Here is a 10,974-nt window from a genome sequence, read left to right as displayed (position 1 = left end):
TTGTGTGAGCATATACAGTTACAACTTGTGTGAGCATCGTTCCCGCATATTCGACATTATTTCATTTGGTTCATTGGGTGATAAATATCTATATGGAAATAAATATATGAAATGATTATATGAATTGGTTATATGAAAATAGATATATGAAATGGTTATATGAAAAATGATATATGTAATGGTTACATGAATCAATTATATGAAAAATGATATATGAAATGGTTATATGAATCGGTTATATAGAAATGATATATGATAACCGATTATATGGAAATAGATATATGAAATAAAACATTGGATGTAGATATTTGAAGTGAATTTTGAGTTTTAAATGAATATGTGATGGTTGTATTGAGTTTTAAATGTGTTTACTTATAATGTTTATGACATGATAAAGTTAGATGTTTCATATATGTGAACTCACTATCCTTGTGATATTTGTGGTGTGTACAGGAAATAAATGAACTTTTAACCTTGTTTATAAAATTAATTGTGAAATATTTTAGTTACAAGAGTTATGGTAAGTTAATGTTAAAGTTTAATATGAACTTACTAAGCTTTACTTAAGCTTACTCTATTTTATTTTTCTTCTTTGTAGATCATCGGATACAAGTTGTCGATTTGATTACTTTTTGAGATCACACTATCCGTCAACTCTTTCAGTAGTTATATGTTTATTTTTGCAGGTTATAAGTGGCATCTAAATAGGGCTTTGGTTTATGCATGTTAGTGATCATTTTTTCATGTTTTGTGCTATTTGAATTATGAAATATGTATATTGATCTAAATCCTTTATGGTATTTTGATTGGTTTGGTATTTGATGGCATAGGTGTGCTTGAAACTTAATACATTCTTGGTTTGTTGAATTGGTACATACATGATAGGTTACTTGGTGAAATTCAATTGGTGATAAATTAGAATTAAAAGGCTTGGTATAAGTTGTAACAGCCCGGTTTAGACCCTAAATGGAATAGTGATTTCGGGAGCACAAATCCGAGTCAGAAAAATATTTTAAAATTATTTTTGGTGTTTATATTATGTGAATTGATATGTGTGAAAGTTTCATGTGAAAATTTTATCGTTTGTGTGCTCGATTAAATAAAAGACTTAATTGGCTAAAATGTAAAAGTTATGGTTTAATTGATTATGTGCTGAATTGATGTGTTCTTTTAATGTGGGGTCCTTATGTTGATAATATTCCATTGAAATTATGGATGGACATAAAAACCTAAGGTTAGTGGATTTTAAATGAAATTAAAAAGGCTAATTTGGTAATTATGAAAATAAATGATAATATAATAAAACATAAAATTAAAACCATGCATGTTCATCTTATTCATGGCCAAATATTGATAGAAAAAGAAGCCATGGTTGTATAAACATTTTGGCACTTTGAAGCTTTAAATTAGGTATGTTCTTTGCTCGATTTTTGATAATTTTTATGTTTTTGATATCATTGCTTCGAATACTAGCTAGCCCATTATTGAATTTTTGAATTGGTTGTGGATTTTGTGATTTTCCATTGATGACAGCTTGTTGTTTTTTTTGTTTGATGATGAAAAATAAATTTTTGTTGTTAGATTATTAAGTTTAATTAAGTGATTTTTGGTAAAAATGTGTATTAAGGATTAAATTGAGAAATTTGTAAATTGAAGCGTCAAAATGTGAAATAAATGAAAGAAATGGGCTACTAGGGACCTTAGTGAAATTCGGCTATGCTTGGGTGTGGTGAAATTTTGAATATTTTGTGTTTTGTGAAATAGGGACTAAATTGTGAAAAATGTGAAATTTTAGGGGCTAAAGTACAGTTTTCCCATTTATGTGTTTTAGGATGAATTTGAATGAATATATGAATAAACAAGTTAAATTTTATTAATTTAGATCAAGAAAAGAGGAAATTGGATTTGGATCGGGAGAAATCAAAAGTTGTCGAATAGTTGTCCCGGTGCGTTCGTCTCCGTACAAGGTAAGTTCGCAAGTGACTAAATGATGTTAAATTGAATGTATTTATTTTGTACATAACTGAATTGAATTTAGCATGGAATGATTTGTTACGAGCATGAATCAATCGAATTACGGCATCCGAAAGCCCCATACGAACCATAGGAATAGTTAGGATACATATGTCATGACATAAAATTTCAGTACGTGATTTTGTGTAAGACCACGTCTGGGACGTTGGCATCAATTTGAGATTTACGCGTAAGACCATGTCTCGGACATTGGCATCATATATGATTTCGTGTAAGACCCTGTCTGGGATAGTGGCATTGATATTTGATTACAGTAAGACATCGTCTGGGATGTTGGCATTATACGAGCTTTTCGAGCTATACGAGTATCGTTATTGATTCCGAATGGTTCAATGAGAAATGTTGAGTTAAGATCGAATGTGAAATCGAGCTAAATGGTTCAGGTATGTGCCAAGTTAAATGTTCATGAAAATAAGGTAAGTATAGTTCTTGAGATGATGATATAAATTATGCATGTTAAAAGAGTGATTTATATGTACATAAGATTGTTCATATTCGGCCAAGTTGAAATTATAATGCTAATCTTCATTTGATAATTTATTTGCTTATGAATTACTAAGCTATTTAAGCTTACTGTTTGTGTTCGTTCATTGTTTTATAGATTTTGAAAGCTAGTTACGAGCTCAGGGATCATCAAAGAACTTCATCACACTATCGATTGCTATTTCGGTATTTTAAAAGCTTGAATTATGAACATATGGCATGTATATGTATTGTCTAGCTTGATATGTTTGGTCTTGAAATGTGTATATATTTAACCATGCGAAAATGGCTTAATCTTGATATTAATGCTTATATGCATTTGGTTATGGCATAAACTTATTATGAAAGTATATTTCATGGTGTATATATGTGTGGTATTTGGTTATATGGTTCAGCTTGATTAATAAGTTAGTTGATGGTTGTGTAATTTTGGCATGGGATAAGTACATTTTAGTAACTATGTTCCATGACATGTATGAATGGAGTTTTGGTTATATGTCTTAATTGAGTAATGATATGAATGAATTATAAATTATTTCACGTTGATAAGCTTAATACATGGCACATATGTTTGTGGTGTTCGATCATATGTTTCGGCAATGAGAAATGCTAAATATGATTTTTATAACTTGGCTAGGTTTGAAGTGAAATGATTAGTAATTTTTATGTATGGTTCAGGACGGATGTGGTATAAATATTTGGAGGCTAAATAGATGACCGATTATAGAGTTGAATGATATGGATGAGCATATGAATTTTAACATGATACATTGCATAAGAAACTGGTATATTTGTATTCGGTTAATGTACTTGAATATGATTATTCGAATTGTAACGCCCCGAATTTGGCCCTAAAGGTATTGGGCCTTGAGTATGGGTCCGTAAGGAGGTTGTATATAAGTATTTAATTGTGCTAGGAAATGACACAACTGTGTATCTGCTTTGGTGGTTAATGGCCCTGAGAAGTGTTGGAGAAATCTTGGGTTCAAACTTGGGCTTTAGCAAAAGTTTTGGTTTTAAGTGAATAAATCCCTGGGTGCTTGGATGAAGGCCTTTTAAATTATTGTGGTAGAAAAATGATGTAATTGCCCAAATTTTCCCGAGCCCATAAAATAAAAAAATAAAAGCAAAAACAAAAATTAAATAAATTAATAAAAGTTTTACAGTCCATTTACAAAACCCAAAATTGTTAGCCCATTTACATAGCCCAAAGGACCCATTAACCCTGTACCCCATTACACCTAAAACCCAATAGCCCAAATACCCAAACCAGACCGAAACTAGCGAGGCCCAATGCCTAAACCGAATCTGGAAACCCTAGGGTTTCTAGAAACTTCATGCCGCAAGTACCCCAAGCGTCACGCCCTTTCGTCTCGCGCCGTTCCAATGGGCTTCATCGGCGCCGTGACTCCAGCTCCATATCACGCCGTAATCGGCACACGAATCGACGCCAGCGCATTCAACGCCGGATTTCTCGCTGTTACCTGTAAAAAGGGAAAGAAACAACAGAGACGAAACAAATATAGCAAGAAATAAAATCAAGATTGTAAATATATTTTTTTAGTGGCTATAAAAGCCCGAATCAAGAACGATGTAAGACTACGTTTTTTTTTATATACACATATATACAATAAAAGACTAGCAGTGGATTAAAGAAACAGAGGTGATTATTTCATTTTTTTTTCTCTTTATAAATATTTACAAATATCGTAAAATAAAACGAAAAAGACTTACTGCCGGAGTTGACGACGGCGCGTAGGCGCGTGGGAGCCCAGGGACGGAGGCTCGACGGAGCTCCGAGAGGGTTGGCCCTCAATCCTCTTTCAGAGGTTTTTTTTTTTTTGTTTTTTTAAAGACGGGTTTAAAATGATTTTTAGGCTAAAAGTTGGCTTTTATAGCCTCATAGAAACGGCGTCGTTTTGCTTAAAACGATAAGATTCAAAACGGCATCGTTTCAAAGCCAGGATCCGCGCATTTTTGTTTAAAGGGCAAATTGCCCAATTAATCCTTTCGCATTTTTAATTTCATTTTATTTTATTTTAATTTGGCCTTGACTTTTTATTTTTGTTGCAATTTGGTCCTAGCTGCAATTATAAAACTTATTTTGGGAAACGACACCATTTTGGGATTAGGGTCAAATTACCCAGTGAGTCCCTTAAGCTTTATAGCGTGTTTCAATTAGAATTTTTATTTTTTAAATTTTACCCTAGAGCTTTGTTTCCATTTAATTTTTGTCCTTTCTATTTTTTTCATATATAATTTATTTTAAATAATTTATATATTATTTATTTTACTATAAATATTATGTATATATATAAATGATTTATTATATATATTAATTTTACTTATCCATTGTTTATTATTATTATTTATCTAAGTTTTATTTATATATTTTATAATATATTATATCATTTTACTATATATATTATTCATTATATTATTTTATCATATTTTATATTACTTCAATATTTATTATTATGTATAAATTTAAAATTTGCATACTATTATTAAATAATATATATATCATTGTTAATTATTTAGCATATTATGAAAAATTCTAAAATTTATTATAAATTTTATCACATATTTAATATAGTATTATTTATATAAATATATATTAAGCTATTATATAATATAATATATTTGTATTTTTAAAATTACTTTTTATTAATTATATATTGCTTTAAATATTTTTTCCTCATTTATTTTTCAAATTGTTTTTTAATTTGTTTGTTTTTATCCTTTATTTATTTATTTGGTATTGTTTTAATATGTTAATTTTATCTCATGGGATATTTGTTATTTTTATGTTATTTTGTTATTGTTATATATTCGTATGAAAATTGATTATTTTTGTCGTTATTTTAAGATTATATTCGCATGAAATACTATTATATATGTGTAATTTGTATTGTTATATTCATTATTTTGCTATTTTGTATTTTGCATGAAATAATAATGTGGTATATTTATGTTATTATATATGCATGAAATGTTAATGTATATTGTGTAATTTATGTCGTATTTATCATTTTCTATATTATATTTGCATGAAATGTTAAAGTATGTAGTTTAATTAGTTTAATATTGATCTTTTAATAGGTTAAACGCATTATCGCTTTTAAAGTTTTATATTTCATTTAATCCAAAGGAATTTTAAAAAACGAGGCAATATCTTTTGTATTTAGGAATTCGGGAAGTAGTACCTTAACATGCTGGGTTGCGATTTCCCGTTTGTCTAAATGTCTAAAGTATCCTCTTAAATAGATTTTGTAAATCACGAGATGATTTTAGTTACTAAAGTTTAAGAATATTGTGTCCAATCATGCTGGATGTGATGTTTGCACTCTTTTGAAACGAAAGAATCTCAATTTTCAGCTTAAATTATTCCAGTTTTTTTTTTTAAAATGATCCTTTTATTCTTTCAAACTATTGACATTAAGACAGAAAACTATTCAATTTGGTACCAATATTGGGTGTTGCGAGGGTGTTAATCCTTTTCGTGCGTAACCGACTCCTGAACCTATTTTCTCGCATTTTTCGTAGACCAAAATGTTTTATAAAGGTGATCTAACCACACCTAAAAAGGTTGGTGGCGACTCCCCTTTTTTAAAGAAAACTTCCTTTTTAGAAAGAGGTTTCGACAGCTTGGCAACTCCGCTGGGGACTTTATAAGAGAGTCAAGCCAAGAAATTGATTTTTTTTGTCTTAATGTCAAAAGTTTGGAAAAATTTTAAAATATCAATCTTTTTACATGCGTTTTTTGCATATGTTTGTTGTTTTGATTTCACACACATTGCATTTGCATGACCGCTGTGGTCACACCCTTAAGTGGGAGTGAGAAGCTACGCTTTCGTGAGATTTTCACCTCCATAAGAGTTAGTGGATTGCTTCCGGGATACATCTGTACCTATGTCTTTGTGAGATTTTCATCTCCTTATGGCCATAGGGAAATGTGTTCCCCTGAACCAAACTTGGTCCATATGAGTCTATAATGGGTGAGGACCGAGGGATCTGCTGGTTCAGATACCCTTGCTTTAGAACTGAAACGCATTTATTGAACTTTAAGTACTTATCCTAGGGAGTATAGTGATAGCCTTTAGTAAGCTACCCTTATAAGTGCTTGTTTGTTATACTTTTATATGATACTGACTTACTTTATTTTGCTATCATTGTATGTCATTGAACATTTAAAGGTGTCGATTCGCGGTTCGATTTCTAGATTAGAAAGTTCTATAATGAGGGATGAATATCTTGATAAAGTGGAGGACAATGCTTCTGTCTGTGCATGGTCAGAGAAAACCCAGTTAAAGAAAGGAGATAGTGTCACTAAGGGGTATACGTCAGAGTTGTGGGACTTCACTCGTATCAGTTCAACACAGAATGAGATTCGGAAGTTGAAAGACATTTGGGCCCAATGGGATGATGAGGCTAAGCAGCTGTTCTACCAGAATTATGGAGATATTCCTTATTTGCTAAACATCAAGGTGGATAAGCATTTGTTTCGAGCTATGGTACAGTTTTGGAACCCTGCTTATAGTTGTTTTACATTTGGAGAGGTAGAATTAGTACCTACTTTGGAGGAGTATACGACCCTACTTCGCTGTCCAAAAATTCAAGGTAACAAAGCTTATGTTAGGGCTGCTAATCTCCCAACTTTTGTGAAGAAATTAATGATGATTATAGGCGTGAGTGAACAGTGGGCCGCAGCTCGAATCCAACAAAAGGGTGATAGTAAATGCATTCCGTGGGGAAGTTTGAAGGATTTGATATTGGCACACCCAGATGTGAAGAAGAGGGTTGATGTCTTGGCCTTAAGTATGTATGGTTTGGTGATTTTCCCGAAAGCCATGGGGCCCATAGATGAGGCAGTTGCAGATTTATTCGATCGACTTAGTAAACAGAATACACCTGAACCTACAATCCTAACCGAGACATTTAGATCCTTGAGTACATGTCGGAGAACTGGTGAAGATAGATCCATTGGATGTGCACAGTTGTTGTTAGTATGGTTCCACAGTCACTTTTGGAAAGTTGATAAGGTTCCCTACCGAGTGTTCTTTGAGGATTATTCTCCCTTACGGGAAGCAACAGTTACACCGAGGAGGGACGACATTACAGAGGAAAGGTGGATAGAAATACTTCAAAATCTCTGAGAGGAAGATGTAATGTGGAAAGCCCCTTGGATGGCTCCTAATGAAGTTCTTTATCGTTGTGGAAATTTTGACTGGGTACCTCTTTCAAGAATTTGGGGAGTTGTTGGTTATGCACTATTACTCGTCCTAAGGCAATACAAAGCGGGGTAGTTTATACCGGCAATACAAGGGTTAGCGCAGGGTGATTTATCATATGAGGGGGATCATTATAAGAAGAAGATGCGAGAGATTTCTGAGGCTAGGAAGAAAATTTGCTGTGTGAAGATTCTGACTGAAGGTCCGACGACAACCCTTGAGTACAAAGAGTGGTTTGGTAAGAGGATCAATGATAACATCCCTAGACCGAGTTTGGAGGCTGTCCGATCGATGGAGGAGAGTTTACGAGTGATTCCATCAGAGTTAGAAGTTATAAAGCAAGAGTTTGAAAGGAAGAATTTAGAGCTCGGGAGAAAAATAGAGAAGCTTGAGGAGGAGAAGATGTACCTGAGCTTAGACGTCGACGTTCATAAAATTGAGGTCAAAAAAGAGAGAAAAGAAAATAGGAAGATTGAGGAAGACCGGGATGACTTGAAGACGCAATATAAGAGGATACAGTTATCAATGGAAAGAGTTGGATTAGGGAAGTCTTCAGAGTAGTGGCAACAAGAGGTTCAAGAAGAAAGAGCCAAAGCCGAGTATTGGGAGAAGAAGTTCCAAGAGATGTAGGCGCGTAATTAGGCCCTAGAGAAGGAGAATCAAGGATTAAAAACTAAGGTGACTGAGCTTGGACGATCTCTTCATCATCACCGAAGTCGTAACTCTGCGGTTGAGTTAAAGGCAAGCCTGGATAAGATCGAGGAAATGAAGCACAATATTGGAGGGTTGGAAGCAGCATTGCAGAACTGTAAGCTACAGATTGAGCAGCTCGAGGCAAGAGAAGAACATTGGAAGGGAGAGCTTCACCATTTTCAGGATCAAGTCAGAGATAGGGACTACCTCATGGGAGAAGCTATAGTACAGATTCGAGAGGTTGCTGATCATTTGTGACAGCCCAAAATTGACCCTAGTCGGGAAGTGGTTTCGAGACCGCTAAACCGAGTCACCGAAATGTTTGAACGTAATATTTATTGTCTAGAATATGTAATTATGAATGTGTGAAAATTTCAAGCTTCGATTTAGTTAATTGCATGTGAATTCAGTTAGTAGGACTTGTGTGACACTTTTGAAATGTGATAGGCTAATCTATAAGGACCTAATAGTGCATGTAATCAAAAGGGGGGACTTGCATGTCAAATTTCCCCCCTAATTGGTAGTGGCCGGCCATGACAAGGGATTATGGGCAAAACATGTCATAGACATGTTATGTTGGTGCATCATAGGAGGAAAAAAATAAATTAATGAGTATGGGTAATAAAGAAATGGAAAAGAAAAAAAAAAGAAAGGATGTGTGAGTGTTACCCCCCCATTTTGCCGTGAGTTGAAGAAAAAAAGAAAAAAAAATTGTTGTTCATCCTTTTTCATTTCTTTGAGCCGAAAATTCTAAGGAAGAAGGAAGGAGTTCTTGCTTCATGCTTGGTTTGGAAGAGGATTAGGAGGAGGTTTGGCCATACTTGTGTCTAGATTAAGGTATGTTTGAGGTTGTGCCATGAGATTCATGCATGATTTTAGTTGCTAGCTTGAGTTCTAATTAGCCCATGGTTCAAATCTTTGCTATGTCATGGGGATGATATTCGCCAAGGTGGATTTTGTGTTAATGCCATTGCATGCTAAATATGAAGCTTGATAATGATACATGTGATGGTGGATTGAGGACTCTTGGATTTTCTTTTTAGCATTTTTTTTGAGTGAGACATTAAGTTCTTTGTTTAACCATGACCAAAATTGAAATGGTATGGTGTTGTGATGTATTCGCCATGGTATACCCATAAGTATGATTTATGCTTATTGCATGGTAGGTAAGATTTGTGTTTTGGAGTTATGTTCATGTTTAGTTATAATCAACTTGAGATTCGGCCCTTACACCTATATGTATATATGTTTGCACATGATGTATTGGTATGACATATATACGATCTCAAGGTATATATTTACTTATGATGATGTTTCGGTTATGAAGTAAATGATAGATGCGTATTGAGCTACAATATGTAATGCATTAGTTAGTAAAATGTATGCCATTTATGTGTGGTATTAAATATGTAATTGGCCTCAACATCAACATGCATATTTGGCCACATGAGATGGATTAGTGTGCATGCATTCGGTTAGAGGCAAGCATATTGATGCCTTTATCTTGGTTAGGACAATCGGCTAAAAAGGGAGTGTGGGTTAATATCTTGAGTTGATGCATGATTTCACATGTATGTGACTTTAATGTCTAATGTATAAATGTGGGCTAAGTGCCTTGTGTTCCTCTTTTCGATGCTCAAATGATTAAATCAATTTATTTATTTAATTAAGCTCAAGAGCAAAGGGGATCTAAATCCGATAAAGGGAAGGAAAAAGTGGTCGAATAGCCATCGAAATCGTTCGACAACATCCGAGGTAAGTTTTCGAGTAATGGAACTTAGATTATGATCTAATTAGATTATGTAATAAACAAATCAAAATCATGCCCTTGTATGTGGCTATTGAGCCGAAATTGTAAATATGATAAGTGTCTTGTGTTTGAGCTTTGGTAATGAGAATGTAATAAGGATGTGTTATGATTTGTTGATATATGTGCTTGGTTATTTGAATGGTATCCGGGCTAAGTCCCGAAGGCTTTTGTGCTAAGTGACTAAATCTGAGTCAATTCCCGAAGGCATTTGTGCGAGTTACCAAATCCGGGTCAATTCCCGAAGGCATTTGTGTGAGTTACCAAAACCGGGTTAAGTCCCGAAGGCATTTGTGCGAGTTACCAAAACCAGGTTAAGTCCCGAAGGCATTTGTGCGAGTTACTAAATCCGGGCTAATTCCCGAAGGCAATTGTGCGAATTACTATAACCGGGCTATGTCCCGAAGACAATCGAGCGAGTCGCTATATCCGGTTAAATTCCGAAGGTACGTGATTCGGGAATGAGCAATCTTGCTATAAAAATTTCAGTTAATACGCTTGAAAAAATTCCAGCAATGAGGTATGTTCGTATGTGCTTTGAATTAGTTGAGCCCTTACAAATAAGTATTCGTTAAGTTGATAAACGAGCTACCGGCTTTTGGCTAAGTTGATCTTTTGTGTATGAACATAAGGGTTGGTAATGTGAAGTAAGTATGATATTGAGTCTGTGTGCACCTTGTGTTCGACTCTGGTAACGGACTCGGGTACGGGGTGTTACAATTTTAT

The sequence above is a fragment of the Gossypium arboreum genome, chromosome 3, assembly GCF_025698485.1.
Source record: "Gossypium arboreum isolate Shixiya-1 chromosome 3, ASM2569848v2, whole genome shotgun sequence".
In the NCBI taxonomy this organism is placed as follows: domain Eukaryota; kingdom Viridiplantae; phylum Streptophyta; class Magnoliopsida; order Malvales; family Malvaceae; genus Gossypium; species Gossypium arboreum.
The sequence above is the reverse complement of the archived record's forward strand: the minus strand, read 5'-3'. Positions refer to the sequence as shown.